The following is a 14,200-nucleotide window of genomic DNA, read 5'->3' on the forward strand; positions in this document are numbered from 1 at the left end:
GTAATAGAGAAATTCGAGCCAGCAATAAGTTAGCCTTCTCAGGAGTCTAATGACATCGTTATAGAACATTCTCACTTTGCTCTGTGGATACAATGTCATTAGTGCCCCTGGGGTTTAGACCACGCTATCTCAGTTATTCTACACAGCCTCTCCCCAGGTTGTACCTCTCCCATATGTCGGAAAAATGAGAGCTGTTATAGACACAAAAGGGTTTGCAATAGCCCCAAGAGCACACAATATTATTTTGTTCATCAGTTGTCAAGTGCCTGCAGGGTTCAAAGAGATAGGTCAGTAGAAGGGTGTATATAATATGAATTGTTCTACACTCAGGAAAAAAAAAAGGTGTTTGCAGGAATGTGTCTCTAGGGTTCAAATGTAATAGAAGCTGCAGATTCAATTGGGGACTCTCAACCTCACCCCTTTTCTGAGACCACCAACCTGGAAGTCAGTATTTGACTTGATTTTTATTTTCAATGATTGAATAACATCTCCTGAAGCCCCCACAAACATCCTTTATGCTAAACAGTGAAGCTGGCCCATCACATTCTTTTCAAGTACTTGAAATTCAGTGTACATAGTGGGTGTGCAATACATCTGAGGTGAAGGAACACATGTTAGGGCTTGGTATCAATCTTTGTTCCAGAGAGCTTCCCAACGGACAGCTATAAGGACGAGCATCCTTCTCAGTTAGCAGTGAGCAAACTTGCTTCGGCATGGGGACCAAGTAAAAGTGTTAATGGGGACAATATTTTAATCTAAAATTAGAAGGACTTCATTTGTTTTCTCATTGTTAAAGCAGTATGCACACACTACAAAAATTAAAACAATAGTGAAAAATAGTAAGACAAGATTTCCCATCACCCAAAGCATGTAAGATATTAAATAATAAAATATGATTTAAATTGAGTCCTACCCACGGGTATTAGTAAGTACAGACATGGCCATGTGACACGTGGTGTCTATGCATTGTTAAAACCGCTATAAGTCCTAGCAGACATGATCGTAAAATAATGGTGAGTGACTGACCCCTAACCAATTCTGTGACTGTGTCAAGTAAATACATAGACTTTTAAATGCTTTTGCAATTATCTCAAAGCTACTAAGAAATAATAAAATGGTCTCAATATAAATGTCATTTTAATGCACATTATCTTTACAAAGCAAATGTCTACCAGTCACCTCTATAGAGGTGTGGGGTGGAATACATGTGTGTGAGACCAAATCATATTAGTGATGTCTTGTGTCTATATTCTTTACACCTCAATAACTGTGAGGCCAAAGGCTTGACTCAAAACATAGATTAAAAAACAGACACAAGATTTCACATTTATCGTCATACTTGAATGAGTGTGGACAGACACATGGATGAGTCCCGTTACTTGACTACAGACGACTTCATACACTTACATGCTAAAGACAGTGCTCAGCTTCCCAGTCACTCCTAACCAAACAGGGATTAAGTTTCTGGGTGAGTGAAATGGTTTGGGGGCCAAAAGTGAGTAGTGATGAATAGAAAAGGAAACTTGCCCTTGAAGGATGAGAAAATGCACCACCCAAGGGCTTGGAACTGGTAGAGTTGCCCAGAAGGCTGTTGAGAATAGGATGTGTACCCTAGAGGTGACTGATGTAGGAAAAGATGAAAGAAGATAGCTTTCAAGGAAGAAATGGAAGGGTGGAGATGGAAACTGGAAGGCAGCATGTCACAGGAGGTAATAGAGAATAGCGGTACTGTGCTGTCTTGTTGGAAGAACTTACCTGAGTAGTAATCTACACTAATAAAAGAGAAACATGGTAATTGGCGTACGACCGCTACCCTTCCCATTGGCTAATCAGCGTATCCTTATGCAAATTAACTGTCAGCCAAGATGGCGGCCGGCAGCCAGGCACTGAAGCGAGCAGGGAGGCTTGCTTCCTCCAGGAACTGCAGACTCCAACGTTCCCCGCACTTGCCGGCCTCTCAACTGCAACTCTAAGCAACTATTACTATGTTGCAAATAAGAAGCTAAACAAAACCAGCTTTCAGTCAGCCCCGGACTGCAACACTGTATCCATGTTTTCAGCAGGGAGGCCTCAGAGCTAAAGCTGGCCCAGAATAAAAAAAAGAAAACAAGGAGCGGTTGGAAGCTTTTAGTCACCTGCCAGCGGGAAAACAGCCCTCAGCCCTTCAGCCAGCCTGGCCAGGCACCCCAGTGGGGACCCCCACCCTGATCCAGGACACCCTTCAGGGCAAACCAGCCGGCCCCAACCCATGCACCAGGCCTCTATCCTATATAGTAAAAGGGTAATATGCCTCCCGGCACTGGGATCAGTGGAGCAGCGAGGCTCCCGGCACCGGGATCAGCGTGACGGGGGCAGCACCCAAACCCCCTGATCAGCCCTGCTCTGTGCCTGATGGGGGGGAGCTCCCCAATCCCCCGATTGCCCTGCAGCTCTGTGTGTGACAGGGTAGAACCATAACCTCTCCATCGGCCCTGCCCTGAGTGTGACAGTGGCGGTGCCCCAACCCCCTGATCGGCCCTGCTCTGTGGGTAATAGAGGGTGGTGCCCCAACCCTCCTCCACAGGCCTTGCTCTGTGTGTGACAGGGTAGAGCCATAACCTCCCCTTTGGCTCTACCCTGAGTGTGACAGGGTGCAGTGCCCCAACCCCTGATCCACCCTGCTCTGTGTGTGACAGGGGGTGGTGCCCCAGCTCCCCTATTGGCCCTACTCTGTGAGTGACAGGGGGCAGTGCCCCAACCCCCCTGATGGACCCTGCTCTGTGAGTGACAGGGGGCAGCGCCCCAACCCCCCTGATGGACCCTGCTCTGTGAGTGACAGGGGGCAGCGCCCCAACCCCCCTGATGGACCCTGCTCTGTGAGTGACAGGGGGCAGCGCCCCAACCCCCCTGATGGACCCTGCTCTGTGAGTGACAGGGGGCAGCGCCCCAACCCCCCTGATGGACCCTGCTCTGTGAGTGACAGGGAGCAGCGCCCCAACCCCCTGATTGGCCCTACTCTGTGAGTGACAGGGGGCAGCACCCCAATCCCCTGATTGTCCCTGCTCTGTGCGTTGACAGGGGGTGGCGCCGCAACCTCCCCATCGACCCTGCCTTGAGTATAACAGGGGGCGGTGCCCCAACCCCCCAATCAGTCTACCCTGAGCGTGACTGAGGGTGGCATTGCAACCTCCCAATCCACCCTGCTCTGTGCATGACGGGGCAGCACCCCAACTCCCCAATCGGCCCTGCTCTGAGCCTGACCAGGGGCTGCACTTAGGGATTGGGCCTGCCCTCTGCCACCCGGGAGCAGGCCTAAGCCAGCAGGTCGTTATCTCCCAAGGGGTCCCAGACTGTGAGAGGGCACAGGCCGGGCTGGGGGATGCCCCCACCCCGAGTGCACAAATTTTTGTGCACCGGGCCTCTAGTAACTATTATAATTTGAATGATCAGGTCTATAAATTAGTTTTCCTGAGTGTCATTCAGGTCTTTTAATATACATAGAAAATTGGGGTAGGAAGAGAGAAAGGGAGAGAAGGAGAGAGAGAGAGAGAGAGAGAGAGAGAGAGAGAGAGAGAGAGAGAATGAATGTGAATGAGTATACAGTATATCTGGCCAAAGGGAATGAACTTAATAAAATGAAACAAAGAGGCGAGGACGTGGATACACCATCACTGACATTGGATCACATTGCCCTTTATAATGTGTGTATGTTTAGTGAAATTGCACCGCTCTCTTTGTCCTTATCTCTGGCCACCTTGGGAGTTTTGATCCTTAAAATTACAAAGAGGACAGAGAAGGATCACAAAGCACTCCCTCTTGGATGCACTGCCATCCATCTTTTTGATGTGAAACATCTAAAACCAGATTCGCAAAAATAATTTTCCACTGAGCATTTATTCAGAGCTCTGTTTCTCTGGTGATTCTTCACAAAGGTTTTGTTGCTGGTGCCCAGAGGAAAGACTAATTTTAATGTAGAAAGAGACACTTAAAAAAAAATAATGTCATCTGTTGGCAAATCTCTGAGGGTATTACCTTCCTTTCACACAGGCAGGGAGCTAAACCTGATTGCATTTAGGGTTATCTTTAGCAGCTATCTTCAGAATCAAAACATTCTCATGAGGACTATTGTTCTAACTAATCTACTTATTAAGCTTTTATTCTGTTTTAATAGTCTTTTATTAAAAATAAACTCAAAGGGGACAGCAATGGATTTTGCAATTATTAGTGAGGAAAGCACAGCCTATGACCTACAACCACTGGTTTGTCTAAGGATGCTCCTCCTTTGAAAGCTGTATTTTAAATCATTATGCTTAATTACAGGTACTCACTCCCCCTTCTGCACCCCACCCTCTATCCCCTACAAAGTGCAACCAGTATGAAGCCGACTTTCCTCCAATTTGGAGTCGGGGTGAAAAACTCAGCAGGTGTGATGTGTAACTACAGTTTCAAGAAGTGTCATGCAGCAGCTGAGGGTGGCATGTCAGAAAAAGGCAACACACCACGGAATATTTGTGAGTAGGATGCGCAAAGCTTTGTCTAAAGCAATTCTTTGTGCTACCTAATGCGAATCTGTGTCTTTCACTTCTTGTATGCCTCCTCCACCTCACTGTCTTCAGCGGATGGAACAACCAGTCTGTATGCATTGTTTTTCTTGGGTAAGAGATGCTCCCATATTTCTTTGGACTGAAAGCTATATTCCCCAAAACAATGAAATGAAGATTTTACAATTTCTTACTTCTTATTAAGGACTTCCCCTGCAACCTACAAATAGTATAATTTTAAACTAGAAAACTCATTTTTTCATAACTAAACAAATTACGCACTGTGCATCCAAACACAGATAGAAACCACCAAGAGCTGTAGAAAAGAGAGAGGGAGAGAGAGAGGGAGAGAGAGAAAGAGAGAAATGTACTGTGACTTTCATGAAAACAATGAGAACCATGGCAGGTAGAATCTTATCCAAATCCTCCTGGTTTCCTTGGAAATACTCCCACTATTTCTTAATTTATTTCTTCAATTCTACTTGGAAATTCCAAAGGGAAGAAGCAGCCTATGGCTATGTTAAAAGCATGCTCATTAAAAATGCAGGACCACATGACTGCTAATTTATTCTTTAACTCCTGATCAAATATTTTAATACATTAGGCCTTTATTATCAGAAGCCACTGTTTTCCAGATCATTCTCACTCAAGGTCATGCAGAAAGGTTTTAAGAATCATCTAAAAGCAAAAAGGGAAATTAATCCCCTCCTTGTACATTGGCATCTTTTTCTTTCTAAGAAGCCAGGAAATGCTCAAGGGACCTATCCCTCTATTAGAGAGTAGGGACGATGCTAGAAGTCAAATTAATGCAAATGTGGAACGACCCAACCAGTGACAGCGCTTAACATGTGTGGAACGTTTCTAAAATGTATGAAACGGTTGTCGTTAGTTAACGCAACCTTCTCACACCTTCGTAAGAGACATAAGGATGTAAAGTGAGACAACAAACCTTGATAGCAGAAGGCAAATCTCAGATAAACACAAGACTAGAGCTAGAATTCTGTATTTCACCAGAGGGTGTTTGTGGAGCTGAGGGAGATTTGAGTCCATGACCTTGAACTCTCATCCTTAAATACACAAGGCAGCCTCAGGAAGGAGAGAGAAGTGCAAACACTGAGCTCACATACAGGGAGTGACTCCGGGAGTCGAGGAAGCTTTTCAAAGGCGTGACAACCAGATCATGATTTCTCTGTTGGGGACTTTGTTATGAGAATTGGGGCACAGAGGTTCCAATGAAAGACTTTCTCCCGAGATGAAAGATCAATATCTAATTTGATTTGCAGGCAAGAAATAAACTTCAGGACGGAGAGTTGCTGACTGTGTTTTCCTTGGACCTCTCTTCCACTTTACCAGGCTGCTGGCCATGTCTTAAGTAACAGACAGAGAAACTGAGATATGTAGAAGCTTCCTATGAATCCCCTGCACTTTATGATCTACACCAATCAATGGTGGTGTACTTGCCACATTCCTATTATATTCAGAACCTGAGAAAAAACAGCAAGAGCCACTCACATCAGTGGGATAAATGACTAAAGAACAAAAGTGGACATTAGAGAGGGACTGCCCCTTCTTCCCTGTTCTTGTCAGACACTGTCGTTGGCCTACTCAATAGCCATCGGTTGTTTTTCCAATATCCCTCCTTCTCTCTAACCAAATCCCATTTTTGCTTATGCTAGAAGGTTGGCTCCTCCCCTAGCCCAGAGGGTGGACCTATGTTTTGTCTGATTATCTAGTGATTCCTTGCACTCGATTGATTGATGGATGGGTGGGCAGATGTATCCAAGGAAAAACAAGGGAAAACAGGCTGGGTTAGAGTCTGACAATGATTTTACTCCCTGATGGAAAAAGAGATACTTGGGGTAAAGCCCTTCCCTATGTGAACCCTTTCTTGTTTGGATGCAGTCATGAGAGAGTGAGATGCTTGAAAGTGAAGCTGAATGCAATGGAAGGGGAAACATGGCCAACAGCATCACAAAGACACTGTTGAACTACTGAACTGGTCCAGAAATCATCTACCTCCAGAATTGAAGGCCTTTTACTTTAATCCAGTTGGGTATATCAAGCACAAGTAAAATTTGGACTGAATTTAAAGTAATGTCTTCAATTGTCCACTTTGCTTTCCAGATATAAGTTGAGGAATGGAGATCTGGAGATCTCAGACCATTTGTGAAAAATATCAAGTATAGGATAATATTGGGATTAATATCATGAATATTATATATCAATATAAATATCTGAATATATATGTAGATATATGTATACATACATATTATGTAAAATGTGCCAGTACTATGCTAAGAACTATGCTTGAACTATATTATTTAACTTTCAAAAAATTCTAAAATAACTTTCACATTTATTCCCATTTTACAGATGAGGCAACTGAGTCTTAGAAAGCTTCAGTAATCTTCTGAGGTCACTCAAATGATAAGTGTTGGAAGAACAAATCATGATTTTTGTCAGCAACCTAAGTAGATTTAATTTGGAGTTGAAAGTGTCACAGAACACATAAGTCAACACCTATGTGAACTGAATTAGAACATCCTAAATGCTTAGTACCATTTTTTAAAATATATTTTTTAATGATTTCTTAAAGAGAGAGGAAAGAAGAGGGAGAGAGAGAAACATAGCAGTGAGAGAGAAACATTAATTGGCTGCCTCCTGCATGAACCCCGACCGGGGACCTAGCCTGCCAACTTGGCATGTGCCCTGAGTAGGAAGCCAACCAGCCACCTTTTGGTGCATGGGAAGACACCCAACCAACTGAGCCAAGTGGGCCAGGGCCCACTATCATTTTTTAGAAGTTTCACTTCAATTCCTTCCAACCTACAGATTGCAGCATAAGCCCGTGTAGCAAATGAAAAACATCCAGAAGGCCCTGGATGATGCAGGCTCCAGTTGGTACATGTCACCCTCAGGGACCTATTGATTCACAGTCTCCATGCCCAGTGGGAGCAAAGTCCAGTTAATGGCAGTTGCTACCTCTTGCACCTTTGCCGATGGGAATCACCTGTCCTACACGAATCCCTGTGACTTTGGTCCAACAGAAAACCACACAGAGCATTTCCAGCAGTGGAATCAGAGGTTACTGAAGCGGAAGTTATCAGCTGGGCCTATTCTGTATTAGCAGCGTACAGGAGAGCAATGAGAATGATGTTGGTGATTTTTGATCTGATTGTATTTAGAAGATAATGTCAATGAAATTTGAATGTTGCTACTAGTGCAAAGTAAATGTTGGGGCAGACGGAGACATTTGAGAGAGAGTAGAAAGGCCACTTTCCAGGGAAAGCCATCCAATTGTATTAACATTAGAGCTATTCCATGCCACATGCTTTTTCTTTTTAAAAAAAATATTTTATTGATTTTTTACAGAGAGGAAGGAAGAGCGATAGAGAGTTAGAAACATCGATGAGAGAGAAACACTGATCAGCTGCCTCTTGCACACCCCCTACTAGGGATGTGCCTGCAACCTAGGTACATGCCCTTGACCAGAATCGAACCCGGGACCCTTCAGTCTGCAGGCTGACGCTCTATCCACTGAGCCAAACCGGTCAGGGCTTCTTTTTTTAAAAAATAAAATAACTGAAGAAACCCAATGACCAACTATCAGAGTCAATTTTATTTAAGGGCAAAATCCAGAATGGAACCCAAGTGACTTTATTTACTTGGTTAGTTTACATCTATCTTTTTCAAAATGCAGGACACCCACAACAACACATCCACAGATATTTTAGTGGTGTTTTCTGAATGGTTGACAATTTATTTTGTCATACTGGTACCATAAAAATCAAAATAGTTTGAAGGTGTGTTAACTTCATCCCTCTCATAGCGTATTCTGTCCCTCACTAACCATACGTTTTAAAAACTATGAAATGGGATATATGCACTTTTTTGTGATATTTGTGATCAGGATAAAAATATTCACCAGCTAACAACAATTAAAACATCAATAATGGTACCACAAAGAACCACAAAGAATAGTTTGACTGTTTACTATAAGCCTTGTGCTAGGTGATTTTATATGCACCATCTTACTCATTTTTCACAGTAATCCTATGAATGATAAAATCTTTGCCCCTTTCCAGGGAGAGTGAAAGACTTTGCCCAAGGTCACACAGCTAGGACACAAGGTGTATTTGAACACAGCCTGCTTTATTGTAGAGTCTAAGCTTTACATGACTCTATTATATGCCTTCCTCTTCAGAGACTACTTATACAATAAGATTTATGATACTTAAAATCATATTTTAAAAAGACCTTAGGGTTATTTAGCCCATGTCCTGACTAGTATAAGCTCAGTTCCACACAAAGCCATGCCTTCAGGTTGTACAAACCAAAAATATAATGAGAGTTCAGGGAGGGTTTAGAGAAATTCTTAGATGATAGATATTTCCCAGTTAGGGATGCCCCCTTTGAGGACAATATCACGAAGGGCAACTATCATCATGTCACACCATTGTCCCTTGGTGCTACTATAAAAGACAAAATACTGAATAGTGTAGACTATAAGTCTTATCCCACATGACTTTTTATGTTCTTATGATTCTTAAAATATATCTAAGTAACCCATTTCTACAATTCATCAAACTTAACCATGAGAAATAACTGAATCTTGCTGTTACTTGTCCAATTGGAGGCAAAGGTGAAGCCATTCTTATTAGAAGAAAGCATTGCTATTTTTGTAGCTTGTTTTATTGGACTGGAAATAATTGGACTATGAGAAGATCTGGGTCCTTTTTTCATCTCTGCCTCCCAGGTGCCGTGTGACCCTGAGCAAGTCAAACTCTGAGCCTCACTTTACTCATTAACAGCATGAACGACTTGAAGCTGGGGCACTTCCCCTCAGGGAAAATGGAGAACTAAAACATAGAAAATCATCAGGCAGTGAAGAGCCAGCTAAGGGAATTTGTTTATCTAATGCTGAATTCTAGATGGAAAAAAAAAAAAAAGTACCTTTTTAAAAATGCATCACCATAGACCTGCCCTTAGGCAAATTTTGGACTCAAAATTTACATAACCAGCATATATCAGGAAACTCCAAGACAAGGAATCAAAGTGGTCTTGACGTGGTTATATTTTATAGAACCTGGCAGAAGCCAACACAAATTTCTCTACAAGGATGGAATGCACCCTCATTTCAGGTCTCAAAAAATATTCACAGATTAATTCCACATAACACAAGTTCACTCTCCAAAAGTGCAAAACAAACAAGGAAGCAAGTGTCCATGAAGAGTAATCAGCAGAAACAATAGGAAAAAAGCTTTACATACAGAGATTTAGATGATAACATAAGTATGTCTAAGTACCTTTTTAAAGAAATGAAATAGCTTTGCAGAGAAAGCAAAGAGGAAGTGGGGAAGAAGACTCAGGTACAGCATGGTGGCTCAAATTCCCATTGTGGCCCCCACGGCTGGCCCAGGGATAGCCCTGAACAGCAAGAAAAGGCCAGCCAGTCCTTCCCACAGTGGCAGCAGCAGTGGGGGATATGGCGCCGGTAAGAAGAAAAAAGTGTCCACCTCTAGCTTTGCACAGGGTATCAGCATGGAAGCCATGAGTGAGGATAAGACGGTGCCCTCTGACTTTAGCACAGGACCTGTGGAAAAAACTTCCAAACCTTTGCCATTTAAGGATCCCAACTTTGTGCACTCTGGCCATGGTAGCACTGTAGCTGGCAAGAAGAACAGAACCTGGAAGAACCTGAAATAAACTCTCGCTTCTGAAAGGGCATTGCCTTGGCAACTGAATGATCCTGGCTACTTCAGTATTGATGCTCCTCCATCCTTCAAACCAGCTATGAAGTATTCTGATGTTTCAGGTCTTCTTGCTGACTACACTGACCCACAGAGCAAGCTGCGGTTCAGCACCACTGAAGAGTTTTCCTACATTCAGAGGCTGCCCTCCGATGTTGTCACTGGCGCACCTGGCCCTGAGAAAGGCCACACACATCGTGCACTGAGCCTTGGGAAGTGGTGATGAAGTGGAAAACTTTCCAAGCCAGACTTGGACTCACAGTTTTGTTTCATGGAAACGCTCATTCTGCCGTCAGTCTGGAAATGCCAGTGCTGGGCCTTGGAAACAATGTTTGGCATTAAGGTGTGTGTATTTCTATGTTTTCCCTCCAAGTGTGATATTTCCTGTTGAGTTAAATTATATTTCATTTATTGCCTCAAGTAAAGTCATATGACAAGAAAAAAAATTGAAATAATGAGAAAGGAGTAAGACGCTATTGAAGAAAGACCAGTCAGATTTGTAATATTAATTTACAGAAAAAAATTATTCTAAATAAAATAGATGTAAATTCAAGAAGTAAAAAATAAAATCATTGAATAAAAACTCAATGTATATGTTTAGTAGCATATTAGAATTAGAACACAGAATTTATCTAGAATGCTGAAGAGACAGAAAAGAACACTAAAATATGAGACAATAGGCAAAACAGGGGAAGATAAAGTGAAAATGCCTTGCATAATTCTAACTTACCTTACAGGGGAAAAAAAAGAATAAGTAGAATGTGGGAAAATAATATAGCTAAGAAGTTTTCAAAGGTGATAAAGAATCTGAATCTTCAGATTAAGAAAACACAAGAAATTTGAAATGTAATAATAAGTAAGTAACATATATCTAGCCACAATGGAGTAAAGCTTCCCAACCCAGGATAATGAAAAGATCATAGTAACAACCAGCAATTAAAAATTTAGATTATCTACATAGGAAAAACATTTACTCTCAACAGATTTCCCAGCCACAACAATTAAAGACAAAAAAGACTAAAAATCTTCTAAATATTTAAATGCCTGTTGGAAACAAAAATGTCAACTTAGAATTTTATAACTGGCTCAACTATTATTCAGTAATGAAAAGTATTTTTTAAACAAACAAAAACATAAGAGTTTGTCACCAATTGATCCTAGTTAAAGGAACTCCTCCTAGAGTAGTGGCCCCATGGCCAGAGATTCTAATTTAGTTGGTATGAGGAACAAGCCTCGTATTTATATCTTTATCTCTAAATATGTGTATATAGAGAGATATATCTGTATGCCTATAAATCTTTATAGGAACAAATCTAAATATCTTCCAACCTATAGCTTTGAGCACAAGTCCCTGTGGCAAATGAAAAACATACACTTGGGAAGGTTCCCAACGATGCAGACTCCAGTTGATACATGTCACCCTCAGGTTATATATATCAAAAATATATTTTTCAGTAGGCCCCAGATTCTGCATTTCTAACAAGCTCTCAAGTGATACTGATAATGCTGGTCCATGGACCTTACTTAAGCAGCAAGATTCCAAAGGAAAAGTTCAGGAATATGAAAATTTATCTCAGGAGAATGACTGAGGTTCAAGAAGCAACGATGAACACAGAATTTGTTAAATGTGGATAACTCTACACAAATATTAATTGTATAAAATGGTAATAATGAAGTTTAATTTTGTATGGAAAGCAAGTAAAACCAGGAGAGAATGAGCAGTTAAACTGTAAATGAATATTTTGGTGCAGAGCCAGAGATTTACAATTGTTTTTGAAGCACCAGCAACCCTACACTTTATCAAGCAAATCAGAATTCCTTTGAGAGTAAAGGGGGAGCTATTAATAATTACCCTTGGTAACAGCCAGGATCATCCCAGAAACATTAGGACAATGGCCCGCTTCCCTTAAGAGCTGAGAGGTGGCTGAATGAGCTGATCTTCCCCTCCCACCATCCCTAGACCCAACTGGTGAGAAACTCCCTCTTTTTGTTTACTTTACACCTCCCAGCTCTAAGGAAATGTTCACTTGGAAAAAATATATAATGGAAACTCATGAACCCAAACAACAGCGTGGTGGTTGCCAGAGGGAAGGAGGTGTGGGGAGAAGGGGGTCCTAATATATGGTGACAGGAGAAGATTTGACTTTGGGTGGTGGGCAAATAGTACAGTATACAGATCTTGTGACATAGAAACCCACACCTGAAACCTATATGATTATGTTGACCAATGTCACCCCAATCAATTTAATTTAAAAATACAAAAGAAAAAAAAATATAATGGACACCTGTTGATTTTGCCTGTGTGGCATCAATTCCCTCTGCTTTTGGTAGCTGTGCCTGAATTTCCTTTTGGGAAAACCACACCTCCCTCAATCCCTGTCATTCACTCTCATTCTATGCCAACTCCAGGAATGGAAACATCTCCCAAGCCTGGCCAATAAGGTCATTCTATTCTCTTGACCACTATGATTGGCTGCAGTATAAGTATATGAGTCAGGATAGCCAATGAGAATCAAGCTAGAGAATCATTAAAAAAAAAAGAGATCACAACTCGGGCTGAATTTTCTGGTTGTAAACATGCAGGTGCTGGGAACCAACAGGTGGAGGGTTGTGTCTGAGATCCATGCCAAACCGGAAGGAAAGATACACAGGGTCCTCATGACATGGTCAGTACCACGGAATCTAGTCTAAAGCAAATTAGACTCCTGAAGTGAGATGATATCTCTTAAACCATTTTGGGGTATTGACGTATTCACTTTATTATTGTTTTTACTCTTATTTACTTAAGCCAGCTTGAACTGGGTTTCTCTACCACAAGAAGTAATTAATAAGATGTGTAATTTGTGAAAACCAATTGACTAAATTAACTTGGCAGAGGCTTTTCGCTTTAGTGACGTCACTGGAGTGGCACCAGCTACACAAGAATGAGACTGAGAATTACTGCTTTTCCCCCCCTCATAGGCTATGACTCAAATCAACGGCCTGGAGCTGCTGTGAACTTTTAAAATGCTTACTATTTCTAAGAATAGATTTTCTAACCCAACTCCCCTTAGAACTGGGAAAATGAGCCAGATGTGTACAATACTAAATTCACACTCTAAGATAGGCAGCTTATAAAATTCTGTTGATCAGTTGATTTTTAAAACTTTTGAAGGGTTTGGTTTAGTTCATAGATATTCAGCCAAAGCAAGTGGCTAGGATTAAGCTTTTGAATTTCTTTGCTTCTGATTTAAAAACTCGTAACTATGAGTCATTTGAATGCATCGTTGTCGGGATTCCATGGACAGTCACAACAATAAATAAGGTACCAGCTCAGTTCAAGGTGCCCAAATGACAAGTAATAAAACATACCTATAATTTTGCCTTTTTCTAAAACATTACCAAAGATTCTAAAATAGTCTATTTTGATGAATTTGAATACTTTGATTTTAAAATATAATTTGTTTCTTATATTAGCAACTAAGTTAACATATATATATTTTAACATCTATTTTGAAAACAAAATTAAAATGTATGATTAAACTAATATGTTCTCAACACCCAATAGTCCCTGACACAGAGAAGATCCTCAAATATTTGCTGAATGACTGTTAAATGAACAAATATTCCTAAAAATATGTTAACATCATGTATTGGGAGATATAAAAAGTATAATAAAAACAGGAGGGTGTACTAATAACTACTGTAGACCAGGGTTTTGGAACACCAGGTGTCAAATTTCAATTTTAAAAGTATTCCTATGAGCAACAAGTTTAGAAAAACAAAGCTTCATATACGTATTTTCTGCAGGACTTCTGAGAGCCTTTAATATGTCAGCATGCCATCCAAGAAGGAGGATAAATTAAGCAGCAGTTCTTATACATGGTTGTTCTAATTTGAAAACCAAATTTAATTTTTGTGGAATATTCTTGTGCACACCCCTTACTGGGG

The 14,200-nt window shown here is 41.3% G+C and overlaps 1 protein-coding gene and 1 pseudogene across 6 annotated transcripts in view; one reads left to right on the forward strand and one right to left on the reverse strand.

Annotated features, from left to right (window-relative positions):
* The window catches only part of TENM2 (teneurin transmembrane protein 2), a 1,191,402-nt gene that overhangs the window by 539,859 nt on the left and 637,343 nt on the right, over nucleotides 1-14,200 (reverse strand). The gene's annotated exons all lie outside the window — the stretch shown is intronic.
* Nucleotides 9,897-10,476, forward strand: LOC139010043 (INO80 complex subunit C pseudogene; annotated as a pseudogene).

Source organism: Myotis yumanensis, unplaced genomic scaffold (genome assembly GCF_028538775.1).
Source record: "Myotis yumanensis isolate MYYU_CA2020_CCGP unplaced genomic scaffold, mMyoYum1.0.hap1 SCAF_5, whole genome shotgun sequence".
Classification (NCBI taxonomy): domain Eukaryota; kingdom Metazoa; phylum Chordata; class Mammalia; order Chiroptera; family Vespertilionidae; genus Myotis; species Myotis yumanensis.